Raw genomic sequence first — 12231 nt, 5'->3', positions numbered from 1 at the left:
AGCTTTGTCTCATGGGATGGATTGAATGGAGAGGCTTCATCATTTCATGTAAGAGTTGGTGGGTTTTGTATCTCTAGAATTATTGAGTTCAGTGTGATCTGCAGTCCTTTACTGTGCAAGGGCTGATTTGTTTGTGTTTATAGCTGCACTTGAACCCCCTCAATCTCTTACTTTCATACACATAATTTAAAGAACTAATACTTAGAATGTACTAATGTATTTTAATGTGTTCAGGGCTCCTGCTACAGTTTCTCACTCTGAGAACAGGGATTGGTTTTCAAATAAATAGAATCGAGTTGACTGCAATCCATTTTAAATAATAAAAGTAGTGATCAAAATTTTTGTCATTATTTTTGCATTATCTGGGGAGTCTGAGAGACGTCTGAGTAGAGACAGCAATAACAATGTGTTAAACAGATCAGAGGAACCAGCACGTCACCTGTTCTGATGGTAAAAAGAAGTTCTTTCAGAGAAAGAAAAATCCTTCAAAGATATGTTTTAATTATATTTTTCCTTTGCTCTTCCAAGTGTATAAAGATATCTCAAGAACCTGGGTAATATGTGGCAATTTAATTTACAAGATGAATTGTTCAGACTCAGCCTATAATCCTTTGTGGTGGTGTTTCGTGCACAGAAATGCACACACAAAAAAGACAGTGGGAAGGGATATCAAAATTTCTTTTAGCTTAAAAAATCACCTCCACTGGTAGTAGCTTCTTGGTAGAACTCATTTTAAGGATTTTTTTGGTTTGTAATTTTTTAAGGTCCTAAAGATCTGTGAGTTTACTACAATCATGTAAAAATAGTCCTAATAGGATGCAAATAGCCTCCTTGCTGTGCAGTAGATAAATGTGGTTTTTAGCTTGTTCTCTTCACTCACAAATTCCAATAGCTGAAACCCATATTTTAACTCACAGTGAGTCTGCAAAGGAGAAATGTGCAGAGGAAATAAAAATGGGGGGGTTATTGATTTTTGGTTGGTTTTTTTTTTAGTTGTTTTTCTGCCTGCTGTCATTACTCAATCTCCTAATATGTATGTGAATGGTCCCTGATTAGTGCACGCTGCCTGCAGTTGATCCAGGAAGCCTGACCTCGTCACACACTGCTGCTATTTGTTTTCCCTAATTAAATGTTTCGCGTACAGGAATAGAAATCCATACGATGTGTATCAATGCAGACTTGTGAGACTAAGTGAAACAAACACCTGCCAGGAGTGGTTTGGGTACAGCTGATCCTGCCTTCAGACAGGAGCATCGTCTGTCAAGTTTCCTTTCAGCTCCAATTTCCACGACTTGTAGTAATATTATATTGACATCGGTGTAATGACATGGATGTTGCTGTGGTATCAGCTCTCCTGTCAAAACTAATCAAACTTAGCCACAATGTTCCTAACATTAAAATAAACTTCATTTGCCTACTCCAAAGGAAGGTGTTATTTATTCCCCACCTGCTTCACAGAGAGGCAATCTATGGGTTAAAAAAAAAAAAAATAAGTACAGGTAGAACCCATCACCTTTTCTGGATGTATTCTTGAATGCAATTATCAATTCTCAAAGCAACATGGAATGGACCTGAGAGAAGACTTAATAATGCTCCATTTTATTGTATATGACCTTGCGTTTTCTGTGTTTTTCAGTTTTTTTCCTGTTCCAGGATGATATCTCAGAAATCATTTAATTTAAAGACAGATGTTGGAAAACTGAATGATGACCTGTAGTGTGATGAAGGATAGCTTCCTAATAAACACTGGGGAAAAACCTACTCTTATAATAGGTATTTTCGGCTAAAACTCTACTGAGCATTATGTTTGCAGCTGAAAAAGGTGGATGAGTGTGTGCACGTGCTCAGGTCTGTGTCTTGGCTGCGGTCACCTTACTGGTATAAATGCTGTTAAACAACTGAATGTAAGATACCCCTGTTTATGATCCTAGAAAAAGGATGGAGAGACAGTGATAGGACAAAAAGTGAGGAGTAATGGACTGACTAGTTTTTTATAATACAGAAATGGGAAAATACCTCATCAACATGTAGTTTTTCTGCTAAATACTCTGGATCTTTATTGGTGTCAGACACTCACATTGTAAAAATAATTGTCATAAGTACATGTTTTGAAGAGAAAAGGTGGTGTATTAGCAGAAAAAAGGGCTGCTAGGCAGATGAGTAAACTAAATGATGTTTGGAGCCAATATGAGCTCTCTGCATGCCAGGGTTAAAACATATTGACAGGAGGAATAGAAAAGGGAACATCCAGTTCTGTTGCCTTGTCTACACATTCTGTTTCTGGGCACATGTTATAGTTTTGCATTACTGTTGAGCCATTATTGTAAAAACATTTTATAGATTATCCTTGAACAAAAATAAGATACATGTAGATTCAGTCTCTGAATGGGATTTGTTATATTACGCCAAATAAAAATTTCTTTGCTCACTCCTATAAAGGAAGTCAGCCCTCTAATAATTTCTATGGCTCTCCTCTGGATCCAGTTCAACAGATCCATGTCTTTTCTGTGATGAGGGTCCAGGGTTGGACCCAGGATTCCAGGTGAGGTTTTACCGAGGTGGAGTAGAGGGGCAGAATCCCCTCCCTCAGCCTGCTGGCCTCTGATGAAGCCTGAAGGCTGTCTCAAATCATATCCCTGTCCTCCATGTGCCTCAGCAGAGCTTCCAGGAGGATCTGTCCCATGACCTTCCCAGGCACAGATGTGAGGTAGTTCCCAGGCTCCTCCTTTCTGCACTTTTTTAAGATGGGTGCAAAGTTTTCCTTTTTCCAGTCGCCAGGGACTTCACCTGACTGCCATGATTTTTCAAATACCATGGAGAGTGCTTGGCAACTACATCAGCCAATTCCCTCAGGGCCCTGGGATGCATCTCATCAGGTCCCATAGACTTATGTATGTTCAGCTTCCTCAGGTGGTCACAGACTTCATCTTCTCTGACAATGGGAGAGACTTTGCTCCCCCAGTCCCTGCCTTGCAGTCCATCCTCTAGAGATGTGGGAAGAGAGGTTTCCATTGGAGACTGAAGCAAAAAAGTTATTGAGTACCTCAACCTTTTCATCTGTTGTTGCCAGTTTGCCAGTCTTGCTTGTCAGGGGGATGCACTTTCTTTGACCTTCCTTTTCTGGCTGACATACCCATGGAAGTCCTTATTATTCTTTGCATCCCCTGCCAAGTTCAGCTCCATCCACATTGGTCAGCTAAATAAAATTGGTTCTATCTAACTTGCAAGTTATGTTTCTTTAGGGATCAGTGATTGTAATTTGTGCTTTGTTTATACCCTGGGGTGTCTGTTATCACGCTGTTAATGCCTTCAAAGCTTCTGTTAATGTCTTGAACTTTTCTGAGTTCCTACCACAGTCCCCTCTTTTTCTTCAACAGCTGTCAAAATACAGCTTCCTGATAATATAACTAACGTTTAATTATCACAGCCTAGTCAGGCATGCATCAGTGTCCCAGGGTCACTGAGCAGTTTGCCAAAATAGTGGACTGTTATTAGATAGATGGATTGCTTTGGTAACTACTTGCTATTAATATCTATTAATTATAGCACTGCCAGGGGTGTGTTGTCAAAAGTGCTTTATGGGATCGACTCATACACATTGCAGTGTTGTAAATCTTGTTTCCATAGGACACCAACTGCCCTCTTGCTCCTTGACTATTTCACTATACATTGCTCATAATTCATGATGAAGTTTAATAGCAGTGGCCTTGATTGCAGATTGACCAGAAAGGTCACAAACTTCCCAAGTTGCTTCCTCAATTGTTGATACAACAAACCAAGACCTTTTTTTTTGGCCACTTCACACACTTTGGAACGTAACAGTTGTTGTTGGTTAAATGTTCTGTTGTCTGACATTTCAGAGATACTGCTGTAGTTTTTGTTGTGTTCCTCTGCATTCTTTGTTCACTGGTTTTTCAGTGTGAGTAGACTAACTGTGGAAGAATGGTGTGTCAAAAATCTTTTACCTCTTGTCAAATTAAGTAGGAAAGTAACCCAATCCTGCTAATAGAGGTAAAAGAGCACTGAGATGGGTTGCTGGTCTTTGACCTATGCAGAAGGAATTCTTGTAGTTGAGTATTTTACCTTGGTTTTCTGTGACAAGAAGTAAAAAACATGTACCCTTGCAATGTAAAATGCAGTTATACGTGTACCTCAGAAAATCAGTAAATCAAATTAGTCACTTTTAGCTATACTCTCTAGACTCAGTGATCATGTTAGTGGTGTGGTTTAGAACAGGATATCTACTCCATGGCCCTCCTGAATAGATGGACAATAGGGAACAGATTCCCTGTGGCTTTATAGGCTGCTTTTTTGTATGACAAATACTCTCTGCATTTCATCAGTGCGATGCTGTATTGCTCCAGACAAGCTAAAACCAAAGTACAAATCCTGTCTTAACTATGCTCTTGAGACTACATACTGCTCTTCTTCTTCTTCTTGGCTTAATTGCAGCTGTTTGCTGTTTATTTCTTCATCAGAGGATAGAGATGTATAGAGAGAAAATTCAGAAGTTACATCAATGCAGTGAGCAAATCATTGGAGGGAGAAATCCCACATATCTAAGCTGAATGTCTCACTGCACCTGGAAAGTCCCAACTCTTGGAGTAGGGAACTTCAGGAGTGAAGCCCTTTTCTGCTTCTGAGTGAAGTCCTCATCTCCCAGCTGGCCAGCTGGGAGCCATACAGGATCCCCATTAGTACTATCATTTAATTCTATTGAATACCTTAGAATGCCTTAGAAACCGACTCTTATGAAAACAAGGGAGGATCATCTGTAATTCCCAAGGGAGTTTTCTGTCAAAACACAAAATAGTTCAATTGATATAATCTCTGGGAATTAACATCCACACCCACTTTTCTAAAGTCTTTGAATTCCGAGCTATTTAGAGAAACAGTGAAACGGAGAACCCCTAATTTTTAATTATGAGATTGGATCTTCATGTAGTAACTGGGGCAGCTCTGAGCCCATTTGTTCTAGATGAGGATGCAGATTGATAGTTCTGGGCACTGTTTTGCTCCAAGTTTCCAACAGCATTGTTTGAATAATTTTACAAATAAAACTGAAGAAGTTTCCAGTATAATTTTTCTCAGGTGTAAATTGGAAAAATGCTCTGAGACATTCACCTACCTTTTCTCTAATCAGTTACCTTTTCCCTGTTTGCCACAGAGAATTCTTGGGATGATCCTGCTGAAAAATCACTAAGACCTAGAAAGTTGGTCTGAAATCCCAGATGCACAATAGGATTTTCTCCCTCTTCTTTTCGACCACACCAGGGGTTTCTTGTGCTTGCAGTCAGGCACATTTATCATGGTTGGGGTTCATCAGTGTGGTGTAGAAACTTGACTTGTTTCAGGAAGACAGAGTTTTATGGCCAAATTCCATTTATTTGGAGAGAAAAGAAAGGAAAGAGTCAGTATTTACTTTTAGTGAATAACTTCTTTATTCATATGTGAAATCATTATTATTGTTCAATATTAAAAGTAAAGGATCAAATATAATACAATACCTTTTTCTTCTGCCCTTTACTAGCAGCTCTATAATTGAACATGAACCAATGCTGGCTTTTTTCAGTTATGAAAATAGTAAAGTAGAAGGGTTTTTTCCAAGGTGTTTCATTTTTGATCTCACATTTACTCCATTCTATAAACCATAATCACTGCATGTAACAGAATGGTCCTAGAAAGTCAAGGAGATTCAGATTGTATTAACAACACTTCATTGAAATTGTTCCAAATGAAGATCTTTTCACTTAGAATTAAGTTTTCTGTACACATGAGGCTTCCAACACTATTAGGTTTCTTTCAAAAATCTCAGACCAAAACCCACTGAATTTATTCAAGTTACTTTGGACATTACCAAAAGCAGAAATCTCCTAAAACTCTTTCAACTAAATCTGATACAGAGCAAGTCTGAAGGGAGTTTGAGTGAGTGGAAAAGGCTTATTCCTGCAGTAAGTGTGAGAGAATATGCTGCTGACCTTTTGAGAGTGAAAAGAGTTTTCACAGGTTCAGTGGGCAGCATATAAGACATAAAATAAAACATTCAGCTGTTGTGCTTAAAATGCTCTGTAGCTTTCTAAAGTCCTGCTCTTACCAATCTCCTTAGATATATATTGTAAATGTCTGAGCAGTTTATATTAAATATGTTCAGGGTTTGGTACTGAAAAATTTTTAAGCAAACATCAAACTCAGTAAATCGGATCATTATTAATTTATAAAAGAAATGCCCTTTTTTACTGCTGTACATGCAATTAGATTTTTAATACACAGAAATATATGTACAGGTAAACAACTGAAAAATACATCTCTTATTCTAGGTGATATAAATGAGGGAAAATTGTCCCTATTTCCAGTGTGTGATTCCCCCCATGCCATATGGTAAAGGTACTGAGAAAGAGGCCACAGTCTAATATTTTCCTGGTAGTACAAATTGGCACTGCAGTGCATGACGAGGAAGAGGAATCTGCTGCAATATGTACTCTCAGTGACATTTTGATTTTTGGCACTTGTTTGTGTATGTGCAAAAACATCCTGTCTAGTGATAAATAGAGTTTTGCTCATAATATAATGCTTGAATGAATAGAGCGAGGATAAATAAGTTGAAGATCTTGGCTAACTTGGCTTCAACTCTGCTCTCCTTTAGAAAAAAAATCTTATTTGTGGCTCCATGAATATCACTGGGCTGCCTACAGCAGTACCAACATTAATATATGTCAAAATTTTGAAGGATTCAGAGATTGAAGCAATATCTGGATAAATTACTAAGTGAATGGATAAATAATTACAAATAGTTAAGATACCACAGTTCAGCAAGTTACATCCCATCAGCTGGAACATCATAACTGATTATTTGCTTGGGTTTAGTCCACTGTGAATATTAAAGAAGTCTCTGACTTAAACCACCTTCAACTCAACCCGAGTAACTCAGAAAGTTGCAGCTTCTCAAATGTATGGTGCAGACAAAATAGAAAAGGCATGAATAACAAAAGAAAAAGAAAGTCACACACCAGCAATATGGAAAACTAAGTAAGTAAGATAGAAATAGATTGCATTCTTACCTTTGAATGGTTAAATGGGTGGGAAAGCCGAATAGAGCTTTTTTTGGTATCATTTCTTCAAGCAATTTATGGTGAAAAAAAGAATAAAAGAAAAAGTAAAAAAATTGATATTCTGCAGCCTTTGTGTTGCTGTTGCTCCTTTGCTGTAGCACATAATGCTCTCATGTTTTACATTTTTACTCCAAGCAATGGATTTCTTTTTTGGACCTTTTCTCTTATTTGAATTCAGAGTGGCCATGTTAAATTTTTTAATTCAATTTTGAACCAGAGGATAATACAATTCGATAGTCATAAGAGGACAATACATCTTGATAGTCATAGTTATCTTTAATAATACAAAGGGCTAAAGTCGAAAATGGAAACGGTGTAGTTTAAAAATACAATGAAAGGTAACTACACCTGATTTTAATCAGTGTAAAAATAAAGTAAATTAATGTGAAAGATCCTTGATTACTTTGGTAACTTGGAGGGCAATTTTATGGCAGAAATAAAGCTTTCCTGTCCTAAATAGTATGGATGACAAATGTAATGAAAAAATGCTGATCCACTCTTTAGTTGCTTCCTAGTGAAAAACCAGTGTAGGCATTGCCCATCCAAGCAGGGCCTGCACTCCCAGCTGCCATATCCATGTGTCCTTAGGTAAATCCTGTTTGGCATGGCCTTTCAACAATGGAGTATTGGGTTTGCATGGCAAGGTTTTGGTAGCAAGGGGGGCTACAGGGGTGGCTTCTGTGAGAAGCTGCTGGAACCTTCCCCCATGTCCATGGAGCCAATTCCAGACGGCTCCAGGATGGACCCACCGCTGGATAAGGCCAACTCCATCAGAGATGGTGGTGGCACCTCTGGGATAATGTGTGCAAGAAGTGGGAAAAAACTGCTGGGCAGCAACCTGACAGAGAGTGAGAGTGTGTGAGAGGAGCAGCCCTGCAGACCCCAGGGGGGAGCAGCAGGAGGGGCAGGAGGTGCTCCAGGAATGGGGCTGAGGTTCCCCTGCAGCCCGAGGGGCAGCCCATGGTGAGGCAGCCGTGCCCCTGAACCCAGGGAGGTCCAGGTGGAACAGAGATCCACCTGCAGCCCATGGAGGGCCCCACAGCAGAGCAGGGAGATGCCCAAAGGAGGCTGTGACCCCATGGGAAGCCCGTGCTGGAGCAGGATCCTGGCAGGAGCTGTGGCTCCACACCAGAGCAGGTTTACTGGGCAGGATTTGTGACCTCATGATGGAACTGCCTGTTCCTGAAGGACTGCACTCTGTGGGAAGGGACCTGGGCTGGAGCAGTTCACAAAGAACTGTCTCCCATGGGCGGGACCCCAGGCAGGAACTGGGGAAGAGCGTGAGGAGTCCAACCCCTGAGGAGGAAGTAGCAGCACAGACAACATGTTGGACTGACCACAGCCCCCATTTCCCATCCCCTGTGCCACTGAGAGGGAGGAGGGAGAGAATTTGGGAGTGAAGTTGAGTGCAGGAAGAAGGAAAGGGAGGGGGGAAAGGTGTTTTCAAGATTTAGTTTATTTCTCATTATACTACTCTGATTTGATTGGTAATAAATAAAGCTGGTTTCTCACAGTTAACTGTTTTGCCCATGATGGTAACTGGTGAGTGATCTCTGCCTACCCTGAACTCCACCCACAAGCCTTTCATTGCATTTCTCTCCCCTGTCCAGCTGAGGTGGGGATTGACAGAGCACCTGAGGTCCAAACAGGGTCAAGATACCACAAAGAGTAATAAAAGTTTGCATTAGAAACCAAGTCCCTCCCCAGCCCAAAACCAAGTCCCTCCCCAGCCCAATCTGCTATCCAGCAAGAAACTGAAGCTGAAATACAACCAAATACATGCAGATGTATTTTATTGTGACTGGTTCTGTATGTATTTTGAATAACTGAAACTACTGGAACTCTTTGCATGATTAAAGAGAGATGCCTGGCAAGGTGCAGAATTGCATCTTGTGCTATCAGTGCCAGTGATGGAAATGAATATGAAGCAGTTTGTACCTGCTTCTTCACATCCCCAGTTCTAGGGCTGGTTCAGTGGGTTCAGTGATTACAGAAAAATACAACGTTGCTGCACCTGGGGTGTTTATTTTCTTGCTCATTACCTTTCCGTGCTCTTACAGGACAGGTTTAAGGTGTTTAGCAATTGTTTTGATGGTATAAGAGTAGCTTAGCAGACCTGAAATTCTGGACAATAATGTTTATCTGCACAGCAGTTTCACTGTTATTACGTTCGAGGATGATTCACAGTTCATTGATTTTGGTATTTAAAATGTATTCATTCATATAAATGCTCTTCAGACAGTTCACATTGATCTTAATACAATCTTAAGTTCTTTATGGCACTCAGTGAAGTCAGGGTGCTCAAGGAACTTAATAAACAGGAAAAAAAAAAAAGAAAAAATTAATTACCTGGTTGCTTCCACAGCCTTTCATGAAACCTTCTTTTCAATGCTTTGGTGGAGACAGAGCACTTGAAGCATAAAGGTAAAGGCTGTCAAATCAAAGGTTTGGTAATTGGCAGCTATGGTAATATACAGCCTTTTTGTTTTCCTTTTCAAGCTGTCTGCTCCATCCGGCTCAGGAATGGCATATTTAACGAATTCCCAACCTTGAAGAGTTTGTTGTATTAACTATGCCCATGCAAAACAAGTTATAATACATCATTACAGCCTCTTTCATTTCAGTAATACCTTTTTCAACAATCATCAGGGCCAGCTAAGTTTAAATAATAAACTAGACACATCTAGAAGATCAGTGAGTCAACCAGAGACCTAAAACAGCCTCTGGAAGGGCCTTACTCTTTTTTTCCGTTATCTGAAGGATTGTCAAAGTGTCTCAGCTAAGTGGGGTGGAATTGGGTCTAAACTTTTCTTGTCATAGTTTTAAATAGGAAAAATATCTGAAGTTGCTGAATTTATAGTAGGCTAAAAGCATGGTGAATTACCTCATGGTTCCTATCAACTAAGAGCATGAATGTGGACCTTGCTGTGCCAGGAATACTAATTGATAGTGACCTGACTCTGTATTTGATAGCAAAGTCAATCAAAATAATTAAATAGTGTAGTGTCTGGTGATTGAGTGCACTTAGAACTTGTATTGTTTCACAGATCCACACTTATGCAGTGGCACTAAAATGCAGGCTTAAGCAAGTAATGGCTATTTCTTGCCATGTTTTAAAAATCAGTTTTGGGTAAAGTCATAGTATTTCCGATTTGCAGTGCTAAATTCAATTTTATCCAGATTGCATCTACCTTTGTGGAATTTGCTTATCTCTGTACTTATTTGACATAATCATATCTTCCCATGGTACAGGCTGGCACTCTCCCTGCTGAATTGTGACACAGTATTGCTTTCTGACTGCTGATGATACAGTGCTGTATTTATGCAAGACTTGAAATATACCACAGAAACTATTAGGCTCATCGTGTAAGGATTATACATGATATATATCACTATTTCTTTTAAACAGATAACTGTAATGCTCTTTTGATGCATATTTAATGTAGCAATAGATTACATTTGTACTCCTGTATTGATATTAGCACCCAAACCAATGTGCTGAACTCTGTTTTACAAATAAAGGAGAAAAAGTTTTCTCTGGTTATGTCTGAATCCCTCCTCAGAAAACAGGGCACTTTACAACATCCAATTATTATCTCATCGAATTTTATTGAAAGAGTAATTAACAGAGACAAAATATGTTTTATTTTTGCTGATTATATCTGCCAAAATCTTTTCCAGAAGAACTCAAAGACCTGCTTCACAGTTTGATTGCCATTTCATGACATCCAGCCCCTTTCAGTGCTATCTGTGAAAAAATAAGATGTATGTTGCATCTGAAGCCTTAGGACAAATTCCCATCATGATAATCACAAAATGAAAGGGCAATCTGAAAAGCCACTTATTTCAAATACAGGAAGATGGCACTTGCTGAACTTAATATTATTTACTAGTCTTTAAGGTCTGTAATTTCCACTCATGTTAATGCATTCTAATTATCATCCTGCTTAGCTTTTGTTTCTGGTGAAGATTAAAGTGGTCTGTTTGATGTGTGCAAAGAAGTGACTACAGAAAATGGTGACTTAATTGGAAGATGTCAGCTCAGAAGAACGTTTTTGACATGAGGGCTGTAAGGCTGTTAACAAACAGACTCACTCATTTGTCTCATCATGAAATGAAAATAAAAATCACAACACTGTGGTAAAATCTTGACTAGGAAATGCCTGCAAGACTCTTTGAAGCCTTGGGTTCTTTCCTTTCCTGAGCTTTGGCACTGTGTTGTATGCAAACCACGTTCCCCAGAACTGTGAAGGGAAATAGGTTCCATGCAGAACAGATGGATCAGGGCTAATGCGGGGATGTGCACTGGAGATGAGAACAGTTTAATACCACAAGGGGAGACTGGAGGAAAATTGGAAGGATGGGGGTATTTGAACTAATTCATGAATCATTTCCAACTGATAGTTGTGCCTTCAGGCACAGTGAATAATATCAAGGAAGCGTATTTAAAATTTATAAGTTTGTTTTAATGTAGATTAGAATTAAAAGCCGTACTTTTGGATGATTAAAAAAATATCCTGTATTCCCCCGTCCCAAAATGTACCTTTGTGATTTAAATATCACCGATGAGCTTAATTATGTTCACTGTGCCATGAACTGCTGTTTGGAAAACCATGGCTGATTCATGGACTTGGCCAAAGCTTTTGGGAATGCATTTTTTGGAAGAACTATATGAGCTGGGAGAACATGCTCTTCCACTTGAATCCAAGCCACAGAGATGCAGCTCTGGAGACATGATCTGATTGCTAGATCTCATTCAGATGTCTCTCTAAGTCTCCTCTGTCTTCATCTTATCCAAATAGCCTTCAGTCTTATGAGGTTCAGAGTGCCCAGAGCTGTGCCAGAGTGAGCAAATGTAGATCCAAAGATCTTTGAATGAGATCTTCAGGCATATGTTACCGAATGAGGCTTTCACCAGAGACATTTCACATCACTGTTATGGTAGATATCGATCTTATTGTAGGGCAGGCAATCACATAGAAATAAAGAGGTCCACCTGAGAATTGAAATAAAACCCTCATAAAATCATCAGGATCTGAAACAATGAAAATATTCGAGTGGTATGTAGCTTCCCAGAGTTTTGTTTATGGATGGAAAAGTACAATTCCATGTGTTAAGGCAT

General features: G+C 39.4%; 1 protein-coding gene across 16 annotated transcripts in view; it reads left to right on the top strand.

Annotated features, from left to right (window-relative positions):
• The window catches only part of CTNNA2 (catenin alpha 2), a 463212-nt gene that overhangs the window by 387072 nt on the left and 63909 nt on the right, over nt 1–12231 (top strand). The window lies entirely within an intron of this gene.

This window comes from Manacus candei, unplaced genomic scaffold, assembly GCF_025592945.1.
Source record: "Manacus candei isolate 608988 ecotype Guabito, Panama unplaced genomic scaffold, ASM2559294v1 h1tg000048l, whole genome shotgun sequence".
Classification (NCBI taxonomy): domain Eukaryota; kingdom Metazoa; phylum Chordata; class Aves; order Passeriformes; family Pipridae; genus Manacus; species Manacus candei.
This window is presented reverse-complemented; position numbering and strand designations above follow the sequence as displayed.